Genomic DNA, 12,490 nt, shown 5'->3' with positions numbered 1-12,490 from the left:
ACCAAACACATTACAAGTAAGGTTAAAACTATGTCATCTGATGCCAATCACGTCATTGGTTTGCTAACCTAGTTTGTTTTCTTGCATTAGCAAATTAACTGGTACGCCCCTCAAGAAAGAAAACGTGGCAGGTGCAGAAGAAAGCCCCTGATAGTAGTATCAAATGTGGCCATCGTTCTGTAATTTTATTACATGCTGCCTGTAGAACCGGCAATAATTTGTGAGCCCGAATTATTGGCCTGTCACAGCTCTGAAAATACTATTAGCATCTTGATGTGTAAAACATGAAGATAACAGTTGACCTAACGACTCGTACTACAGGTAAGAAAACAGTCGACATGGATGGATGTGGCGTGTTGACCGTTGAAGGAGGAACTTTCTTGGTACTGCAGGAATAACACGTCGATGTCAAAGAAAATTAGATGATTGATTAGCTAGGAGATGTGCCAAGACCTTGCTCGCCGGTCTCGCCTTGCGGCTCAGCAAGTCATATCATAACGCGCGTCATTTATTTCCGGCGGTCCAAGGAGACCCTCCGGTGATGTTCCGCTCATTGGCTGCATCTAGCGACATGCATGCAGTTGCTAGGAGACTCAAGGCTCAAAGTCAGCCGCCGCCGTGCGCAGGGGCAAGCGACGAACGGAAATCGACGAGTTATCGAGCTGTCCATCGGCCGAAAAAGTCCGGGACGTGATGGTGCCAAGCGGATATTCGCGCGAGAAGGCCTCTCGGGATTTGCAGGGAATCAGCTAGCTGGTGCGTTCTTGAACTCTTGAAGAAGGGTCTAATTTGAAGAGTTGGGAACGGAAGAAATATATGTGTTTGGCGTGACAATTGGATACCCAGACCCTTCTCTTATAAACCTTTCACTTTACGAGGGAGGTGCAGAATTCGCTTCGTCTCAGATTTGCTGAATGAGAACAGCTCATGGAAGGTTGGCTTGTTACAGAAATTCTTTATGCCAGCGGATGTTGTGGAAATTTTAAAAATCAGGGCGTCGCCAAGACAGGAGGACGATACGTTGGCGTGGGGCCCTGGCAAGTTTGGCGCCTTTTCAGTGAGGAGTACGTACCAGTTCGGCTTTGAGGAAGCTCACAGAAGCACTTCGACGGGCTCCAGCTCACATCCAGATGGGCGTCGGGACCGCTGGAAATTTATATGGTCGACTGATGTTCCTCTTTCAGTTCGTAATTTCGCATGGCGGGTCGCTACAAACTCTCTGCCTACATGGAGTAACAAGCATACAAGAGGGTTGGAAACTAGTGATTTGTGCCCTGTGTGTTCGATAGAGTCCGAGGACTGCTTCCATGTACTATGTCGCTGCACCCTTTCGAGAGTTCTCTGGGATGCTATGGCAGAAGTATGGACTCTTTCAAATATTACTACTGTGCAGAATACAGGTGTCGAGTGGCTGCTGCACGCTCTTGCTCCTCTGCCAGATATTGAACGTTCGATGCCTCTCATGACATTGTGGAGGGGGTGGCACATACGCAATGAGATTGTTCATAATAAATCCCCGCCACCCATAGAGGCTTCTCGAAGGTTCTTGATGAGCTACTTGGATTCTCTAATTGCATTAAAACTGATCTAATTGCTGATCCTAGCAAAGGGAAGTCAATCATAACATATACTTTAGTTCGGCCACATGCGGTAATGGTCGTAGCAGACCCCAAGTGGACTGCTCCTAAGCCCGGCTGGGTTAAGTTGTGTACTGATGGTTCATTTGCTGTTGATGGATCGGCCGGTGCCGGAATGGTGTTAAGAGACGACAAGGGAGCCATCATCTTCTCTTCCTGTAGGCAGTTATTTTCTTGTCGTGATGCACTTGAAGCTGAATTATGTGCATGCATGGAAGGTTTATTTTTCTCCATCCATAGAAGTGAGCTACCAGTACAGATCGACATGGTTCTATAATTGCAGTGAAATTGATCCAGGCTTCAGAGGTTGATAGATCGGTATATTCGTCCATCATCAAGGAGATTAGATATCTTATGTCTCTACGTGAAAATTGTATTACTCATGTAAGTCGTAGCCAAAATAAAGTTAGTGATAGCTTAGCTAAATTTGCTCGTAGTGAGGGTAGAATCATGACTTGGTTAGGTTCTGGTCCTCCTGAGGCTTTGGAACTAGCTGCGATTGATTGTAAGGACTTTGGTGGATGAGTAATACAAATTTCTACCCGCAAAAAAAAGCTAGCTGGTGCGTTTTTGTATTTTTGACAGTGCTTGGCCTTTTCTCTTCCTTCAGTTGTTGATGTTTGTTTCGGCTGAGGAGTTTGCGTAAGAGCATCTACAGTCGCACTTTACAAATCCGACATCTTAAACGTCCACGGACGCGACCGGGCACGTCCGTAGACAGTGATCGGTCACGTCTCAAATTAGTCATTCTGCATGGAGTATCTCATATTTCAACCCATAAATCCATACAAAAGCATGAAAAAAATAATCTTACGTACTACCCTAGCTAATCTTCGTCGTCGGAGATGTCCACCACATCAGTGTCGGGCGTCGGGCGGATGGGCGCGTAGGAGGGCTCCTGCTCCTTCTCCTCCTGCTTGACCTCATCCATGTAAGCAAACATCTCCTCCTCCACGGCATGCTACGCCTCCATCTCTTGCCGGCGACGCCGTCTCGCCTCCGCATCCGACTCTGAGCGGAGGGAATCGTAGATGATCTGCTGCTTTGCCTACAAATCCGCGTCCCCAGATTCCCCCACATCCTTCGATTCCTTCTTCTTCTCCTCAACCTCCTCCGCCTCCTCCGGGTCCATTGCATCCGGGGGTGGCCCTGCGGTGATCCGGGCTTTGTGCCTTGTCCGGATCCGCTCAAGGAACTCCTGTCGGTGCTCCGGCGATAGAAATGGGTGGCCCCAAAGAAATAGGTGTGCCAAACACAAACAAGTAAGGTTCAAACTATGTCATCTGATACCAATCACGTCATGTTGGTTGACGCTCGTCCTTACTAACCTAGCTTGTTTTCTTGCATTATCAAATTAACGGGTACCCCCTCTAGAGAAACACTTGGCAGGTGGAGAAGGAAGCCCTTGACAACAGTATTAAATATAGCAACTGTTCGGTTCCAGTGAGGGAGGGGCAGTGACGATGGCGAGTCTTTAGCTCGCTCCAGTGCTTGTAATCGTCGCTCGGTGGTCTACGAATCTATATGTAATTTTGTTTCTGGTGTTCTTTGTACTGCCTTAACAGACGATGAATAGATCGGTAGTTTTTCCCGCAAAAAAATTTAAATATAGCCACCATTCTGTAATTTTGTTACATATTTTTGGTAGAACTAGCAATAATTTGTGAGCCCAAATTATTGGTCTGTCACAACTCCGAAAATACTAGCGCATCTCAATGTGTAAAACAAGAGGATAACAAGCCTTCAGTTCACCTAAACAAGTAAAACAGTCGAGAGAATATCATACGGAAACCAATATTCGGTGGAAACCGGTGAAAACCACGAGAAAAAGATATTTTGAAGTTTCAATTTTTTTTGAAAGAGATACGGGGTGTTAAGAGGATGATGTTTTATTACCACACAAAATTTCAAGTTGAAACACATTACAAGATGTGAGTTATGAAAAAGACAAAATCAGCGTTAAATAGTGTCGAATAGTAATGTCACTATTCAGGGCTGAATTTATCTTTTTTATAGCTCACATCTTGTTATGTTTTTCAACTTAAAATTTTGTGTAGCAATAAAACATCACCTTCTTAGGGCCTCTTTGATTCGTAGGATTTTGAAAACACAAGAATAGGAAAAGTATAGGGGCTCATTCTGTTTGGAGGATTTCATAACGTATGAATTAGGACTAGTATAGAAATTTTATAGGATGTCACTTGCCACCCTAAGGAATTGACTTGTCTCGTTCCTACACGTAAAATGAGTTTTGAGTGAATGTGTAATTTTCTCTAAAAACACAAAAAATGAATAGTATTTTTACGAAATTCCTATGCACATTTCCTACAAACCGAACACATCTATAGGAATTTTTTTCTCTGGAATCTTTGTTCCTATGTGTTTCCTATGAAAATCCTCCAAACCGAATAGGCCCTAGGATTGAAGTGTCCTGCCCACTTGAATCCTATAGAATTAGCAAGTAGTGTTTGATTTCACTGGAAAAGTAAAGAAATTGTAAAAAAAAGGTTGAAATGGATGTTAGATTTCCTACGAGATGTAGTAGAAAAGATTTCATTGGAAAAATTTCTATGAGATTCAATCCTATGAATCAAATGACAAACGTAGGAAAAATTACAAAGGATTTCAATCCTCCAAAAATCTTATAAAATTCCTTTGAATCAAACGAGCCCTAAACAACCCACATTTTTTTCAGATTTTTTTAAAACTTTAAAATATGGTTTTCACGAAGTTTTCATTGAATATTGGTTTCCGTATGACATTCTCCCAAAACAGTCGACATGGATGGATGTGATGTATTGACTATTGAAGGAGAAACTTTCTTAGTACAAGAATAACACGTCAATGTCAAAGGAAATTATTTCCTTCGTCTCATAATATAAGAACGCATATTATGAGACAGAGGGAGCAGATGATTAATTTGTCAGGAGATGTGCCAGGCCAAAACCGCGCCCGTTTGACTCAACTCCTGCGGTGGACACACACTGTCCTCTCGTAGTGGTGCCCGACCCGTCATGGCTCTCTCTGGCTGCAACCTCCAATGGTACTCCTTCTTTCATGTGTCGCTGTGGTATGGTATGAGTTGTTTGATCCGTCGATGCCGCATTGCGACCAATGATCAGTGCAAGCAATACGTACGCACGCAGTCCAGTCGTCAACGACGTCAAGCACACCTCCGGTCTACCTCGGCTTTCAACTTGACCGCTAATTAACTAGCTAGCTAATGGCAGTGTAGCACGGTGGCATAGCGCTGGTATTTGCCGTGTTTAATTATCGGTAATGTTCAAAAAAATAATCTGGTGTCAGGTGTTTAACCATTGACAAACCAAACTTTTTCATGGCAATTTTCTTCAGCAGCCATGGCAAATTCTGGCAAAAGAATAAACATGGACAAGGATTTGCATGCTTGCTAAACAAATCTGTCATCCTCACGACAACTATAATTGTCATGAAAAATGTTTGATTTGCCATGATAAAAAATAAAAAGTAATTCAATGTTTAATTTATACCGAAATCCTTAATTATTTGCCCGCCAGTCAGTCAAGCACGCGCCGTGTCCACGTCTCCCCACGATGAATTAGGCTCTATTTGAACTTCCCTAGCAGTTCACTCTCGTTGATTTTTCTTTTCCTGCAATAACTATGCCATGTCATATCGAATGCCTATATATGGATTATTGGCTTTCCATGGTTTTAGTTTCTGTGGGAGCCCCAAAAAATACTCTGCTCGAGTATTTCTAAAAAGATTAAAAGTTACATTGAAGTCTCTGGAGCCTGACGGTCTTCTTCCTCGCAAAAGGACGGGTTGCCAATATCAACGCGGTGTGTCGACGTCTTCCCGTGACGAATGAGACTGAAATTTTGGGATCATCTGAACTTCCTTTGAATACCACTCTTATCTTTGTAGGATTACTATTTTAGTATTGCTTTAGCTTCTGTAGGAATATTAACATCAACGTCAAAAACTGTCTTGTAGTACTCATTCGCTGGGAATTGATGGGGGCAGCAGAGGAAGCAAGAAGAAGCGGCTCCGATGATTAATTAGTGCTTGCTCCTACCACAGATTAAGATAAAGCAGTAACATTGGAGTGTATTACGGGAGTCGGTGTGCTGAGCACATGCGAGTATGGACATCTGTCTGGTATCCGTATATTCAATTCAATCAGCCAAGTTAGTCGATCGTATCACTTTAAAATACTCCCATGTACGTCGTTAGGTGTACTAAACACAGACAAGTACGGTTTATACTCTGCCATCTCTGATCCCAATCACGTCAAGTTGACGCTATGACACACCAGTCCTGGCTAACCTAGTCCATCTAGCTTCCTTGTTCTCATGCAACTTCTCAAAAATAATGATGATACAATAAAACAAAACGTGGCAGGTCAGTAGTTTGATTAAGAGTATCGTATGTATGACCAATTATTAGTGTGCACTAATTATTGGCCTGTCTGAACTCTGAAAACACTAGCATCTCGATGTGTGAAACATGAACATAAACAAGCCTTCTGTAACAGATCGACATGAATGCGTCACTACTAGAAAAAGGGTTATAGATGATATGACCACTAATGGCGCACCAGATATATGGTGCGTCACTACTATATAGCAGTGGTACACCATGTGTCGGTGCGTCATTAGTGTAATAGACACTAATGTCGCACCAGACACTCGGTGCGTCACTAGTAACAATTTTCTTTATTTTTTCAAAAATACTAATGGCGCATCAGTGCACAGTGCGCCATTACTAGTTAAAACTAGTAATGGCACACCTGCCACACAGTGTGCCACTACAAATTTTTTTTTACAAAACTACTAATGACGCACCACAAGCACCCACGCACCCCCCCGCTCCATCGCCGCCGAGCACCCCCGCACCCTCCCCCGCTCCACCGCCGCCGCCGACCCCCCCCCCCCCCCCCCCGCACCCTCCCCCGCTCCACCGCCATCGACGACCCACCGCACCCTCCCCCGCTCCACCGTCGCCGAGATAATGAAATGACCCATTGGCGACTTCATTACGCGGGGATAATGATTTTGCAGGTACCCCGACAGGCCCTTGAGTTTGCTGGAATGTCGATTAACTTCCGTTCCGGCAAATTCGGGTACTCCATATGTCCTACTTTCAGCAAAGGTCATGCTAAAATTTTCCGTGAATTTTAGCATGACTTTGCTAAAAATAGGACATATGGGGTACTTGCGACTAATGCATGGGTTGGGGTATCTTAGTACTTAATTAAGTAGGATCAACTGCCTCTTGTGTTGTACATATAGAAGTGTGATATCAACTCATAGTTATTACTAATGTCAGTTGCTCGTCATCGATAAACCCTAATCTGGTAGGATGACCTACTAAAAAAGCCCATATCACATATTCTATTTGGATGACCCTGCTAACCCTTGACCATAAATACTTGAGATGGATGTAGCAGGCTTAAAGAAAGAAATGTTTTTAGGCCAACTCCACTGGGCCTGGCTGAAAATGCACAAGTGTGCATGACTAACAATATTCTATTGTAAAGCTAAACAGGAAAGAGGAACCACTCATCCTAACCATTTGCTCTCAAAATTACCACTTCACTTCTTACTACTGAAAATCTAAGACCATCTCCATTCATCAATAGCTCAAACCAATTCGAAGGGCGTGTTTTCACCATACTGTGGATTATCTTATTGGACCCAACGCAAGAGATGATGTAGTTTTGAATTATGAACGTATGATATGTCGTCATCGGACGACGAAAGTCTCCCGAGGGAGTGCGGCTGGTGCCACGACGATCGAGGTCTGTGCGACATGCCTCACATGGGCGATGATCGGTGCTTCAGCATTAAGCTCGAGGAGACCTTCGAAGTTGAAACGGTACACAACGACGACAAGTGTTATTTTCATAATTAAGCATGACTTCAACTATTTCAACATGTAATTTTCATCTTTTACAATTCGAGTATAGCTTATCCCATGCCATGCAAGACGCTATGTCTTGGAGAGGATGGATTTTGAAGACCATGAAATTTCTGAAACAAAGAAAATTCACCTAAGGACTCATCACGATGTGGATTTTGAAGCAAATCTGTATAATTCTGGGAGCGTAACCCATTTTGGTTGCAAAAATTGGGAAGCATTTTGCAAGACGTATGGTTTTGATGAGGGTATGCTTGTCACCATGGATCTTGGTGATCCTAAAATCGAGCAAGACAATATTGACATTTGGGTCCTTGTTGATACGTCTCCAATTCTACCGCTATGTGAGTTTCTCAAACATAATTATTAGCTAATTTATATTGTTCATTTAAAAATAGTTGACAGCTTATTTCCATTGACAGCTTATTTTCATTGTTCAAAGAATGTGCGGGAGATGGTAGACAAAACCCACTACACCGATGGCTCCGAATTAACAACTTACAAGGAGAAAAATCATCTGGTCGGATTTTGTACTAACATTGAGAATTACAATATCTACAATCAAACTCCTCAACATTATGGTCAATACGTGCCACTAGTGCATGTGTTCAACTACGGTAACTACCATGAAGATACCCTGGTAAGATTTTTTACTATTACCACATCCGTGCATCTTTTGCATACTTCTAAAACTAGCACATCATTGCTAACTATGAAGTTATTATTATGTTTTTCAACAGATAATCTCAGAGAATTGCGTGCCTCATTTGATGTATCAGAAAGGTAGCCTTAATGTTTTGAACATACAGCCAGGTCATCCTACGAATCTCAACTGTCCATACCAGATTTCTAAAAGAAGTGGAGACATGCAAATCAAAGGATGGAAAAAATGTATGGACAGTCGTAAGGAGGTTCTTGGAAGCAAAAGGAAGCGAAGCGCAAGAATTGGAGACAGGATGATCTCCATTCTCCATAATGAAGAGTGAGGGTCTATATTGTGAAGGAAATATGCCCTAGAGGCAATAATAAAGTTATTATTTATTTATTTATAATCATGATAAATGTTTATTATTCATGCTAGAATTGTATTACCCGGAAACATAATACATGTGTGAATACATAGACAAACAAAGTGTCACTAGTATGCCTCTACTTGACTAGCTCGTTAATCAAAGATGGTTAAGTTTCCTAACCATGAACAATGAGTTGTTATTTGATTAACGAGGTCACATCATTAGTTGAATGATCTGATTGACATGACCCATTCCATTAGCTTAGCACCCGATCGTTTAGTATGTTGCCATTGCTTTCTTCATGACTTATACATGTTCCTATAACTATGAGATTATGCAACTCCCGTTTACCGGAGGAACACTTTGGGTACTACCAAACGTCACAACGTAACTGGGTGATTATAAAGGAGTACTACAGGTGTCTCCAATGGTACATGTTGGGTTGGCGTATTTCGAGATTAGGTTTTGTCACTCCGATTGTCGGAGAGGTATCTCTGGGCCCTCTCGGTAATACACATCACATAAGCCTTGCAAGCATTACAACTAATATGTTAGTTGTGAGATGATGTATTACGGAACGAGTAAAGAGACTTGCCCGTAACGAGATTGAACTAGGTATTGGATACCGACGATCGAATCTCGGGCAAGTAACATACCGATGACAAAGGGAAAAACGTATGTTGTTATGCGGTCTGACCGATAAAGATCTTCATAGAATATGTAGGAGCCAATATGGGCATCCAGGTCCCGCTATTGGTTATTGACCGGTGACGTGTCTCGGTCATGTCTACATTGTTCTCGAACCCGTAGGGTCCGCACGCTTAAGGTTACGATGACAGTTATATTATGAGTTTATGCATTTTGATGTACCGAAGGTTGTTCGAAGTCCCGGATGTGATCACGGACATGACGAGGAGTCTCGAAATGGTCGAGACGTAAAGATTGATATATTGGAAGCCTATGTTTGGATATCGGAAGTGTTCCGGGTGAAATCGGGATTTTACCGGAGTACCGGGAGGGTTACCGGAACCCCCCGGGAGCTATATGGGCCATAATGGGCCTTAGTGGAAAAGAGAAGGGGCTGCCCTAGATGGGCTGCGCGCCTCCCCCTTCCCCTAGTCCTATTAGGACTAGGAGAGGTGGCCGGCCCCCTCCTCCTCTTTTCCCCTTCCGCGAATCCTATTCCGACTAGGATTGGGGGGGGGGGAATCCTACTCCCAGAGGGAGTAGGACTCTCCTGCGCCCTCCTCCTTGGCCGGTTAGCCCCTCCCCCTTGGATCCTTTATATACGGGGGCAGGGGGCACCTCTAGACACACAAGTTGATCCACGTGATCTATTCTTTAGCCGTGTGCGATGCCCCCTGCCACCATATTCCTCGATAATACTGTAGCGGAGTTTAGGCGAAGCCCTGCTGCTGTAGTACATCAAGATCGTCACCACGCCGTCGTGCTGACGGAACTCTTCCCCGACACTTTGCTGGATCGGAGTCCGGGGATCGTCATCGAGCTGAACGTGTGCTCGAACTCGGAGGTGCGTAGTTTCGGTGCTTGATCGGTTGGATCGTGAAGACGTACGACTACTTCCTCTACGTCGTGTCAGCGCTTCCGCAGTCGGTCTGCGTTGGGTACGTAGACAACACTCTCCCGTCTCGTTGCTATGCATCACATGATCTTGCGTGTGCGTAGGAAATTTTTTGAAATTACTACGTTCCCCAACAGTGGCATCCGAGCCTAGGTTATTTATGTTGATGTTATATGCACGAGTAGAACACAAGTGAGTTGTGGACGATACAAGTCATACTGCCTACCAGCATGTCATACTTTGGTTCGGCGGTATTGTTGGACGAGACGACCCGGACCAACCTTACGCGTACGCTTACGCGAGACCGGTTCCCTCGACGTGCTTTGCACATAGATGGCTTGCGGGCGACTGTCTCTCCAACTTTAGTTGAACCAAGTATGGCTACGCCCGGTCCTTGCGAAGGTTAAAACGGAGTCTATTTGACAAACTATCGTTGTGGTTTTGATGCGTAGGTGAGATTGGTTCTTGCTTAAGCCCGTAGTAGCCACGTAAAACTTGCAACAACAAAGTAGAGGACGTCTAACTTGTTTTTGCAGGGCATGTTGTGATGTGATATGGTCAAGGCATGATTTTATTATATGAGATGATCATGTTTTCTAACCGAGTTATCGGCAACTGGCAGGAGCCATATGGTTGTCGCTTTATTGTATGCAATGCAATCGTGATGTAATGCTTTACTTTATTACTAAACGATAGTGATAGTCGTGGAAGCATAAGATTGGCGAGACGACAACGATGCTACGATGGAGATCAAGGTGTCGCGCCGGTGACGATGGTGATCATGACGGTGCTTCGGAGATGGAGATCACAAGCACAAGATGATGATGGCCATATCATATCACTTATATTGATTGCATGTGATGTTTATCTTTTTATGCATCTTATCTTGCTTTGATTGACGGTAGCATTATAAGATGATCTCTCACTAAAATTATCAAGAAGTGTTCTCCCTGAGTATGCACCGTTGCCAAAGTTCGTCGTGCCCAGACACCAAGTGATGATCGGGTGTGATAAGCTCTACGTCCATCTACAACGGGTGCAAGCCAGTTTTGCACACGCAGAATACTCAGGTTAGACTTGACGAGCCTAGCATATACAGATATGGCCTCGGAATACGGAGACCGAAAGGTCGAGCGTGAATCATATAGTAGATATGATCAACATAAACGATGTTCACCATTGAAAACTACTCCATCTCACGTGATGATCGGTTATGGTTTAGTTGATTTGGATCACGTAATCACTTAGAAGATTAGAGGGATGTCTATCTAAGTGGGAGTTCTTAAGTAATTTGATTAATTGAACTTAAACTTATCATGAACTTAGTACCTGATAGTATCTTGCTTGTTTATGTTGATTGTAGATAGATGGCTCGTGTTGTTGTTCCGTTGAATTTTAATGTGTTCCTTGAGAAAGCAAAGTTGAAAGATGATGGTAGCAAATACACGGACTGGGTCCGTAACTTGAAGATTATCCTCATTGCTGCTCAGAAGAATTACGTCCTGGAAGCACCGCTGGGTGCCAAGCCTGCTGCTGGAGCAACACCAGATGTTATGAACGTCTGGCAGAGCAAAGCTGATGACTACTCGATAGTTCAGTGTGCCATGCTTTACGGCTTAGAATCGGGACTTCAACGACGTTTTGAACGTCATGGAGCATATGAGATGTTCCAGGAGTTGAAGTTAATATTTCAAGCAAATGCCCGGATTGAGAGATATGAAGTCTCCAATAAGTTCTATAGCTGCAAGATGGAGGAGAACAGTTCTGTCAGTGAGCGTATACTCAAAATGTCTGGGTATAATAATCACTTGATTCAATTGGGAGTTAATCTTCCGGATGATTGCGTCATTGACAGAATTCTCCAATCACTGCCACCAAGCTACAAAAGCTTCGTGATGAACTATAATATGCAAGGGATGAACAAGACTATTCCCGAGCTCTTCGCAATGCTGAAAGCTGCGGAGGTAGAAATCAAGAAGGAGCATCAAGTGTTGATGGTTAACAAGACCACTAGTTTCAAGAAAAAAGGCAAAGGGAAGAAGAAGGGGAACTTCAAAAAGAACGACAAGCAAGTTGTTGCTCAAGAGAAGAAACCCAAGTCTGGACCTAAGCCTGAAACTGAGTGCTTCTACTGCAAGCAGACTGGTCACTGGAAGCGGAACTGCCCCAAGTATTTGGCGGATGAGAAGGATGGCAAGGTGAACAAAGGTATATGTGATATAGATGTTATTGATGTGTACCTTACTAGAGCTCGCAGTAGCACCTGGGTATTTGATACTGGTTCTGTTGCTAATATTTGCAACTCGAAACAGGGACTACGGAATAAGCGGGCACTGGCAAAGGACGAGGTGACGATG

This window comes from Triticum urartu, chromosome 5A (assembly GCF_056163025.1).
Source record: "Triticum urartu cultivar PI428250 chromosome 5A, HENAU_Tu73, whole genome shotgun sequence".
Lineage (NCBI taxonomy): Eukaryota > Viridiplantae > Streptophyta > Magnoliopsida > Poales > Poaceae > Triticum > Triticum urartu.
The sequence above is the reverse complement of the archived record's forward strand: the minus strand, read 5'-3'. Positions refer to the sequence as shown.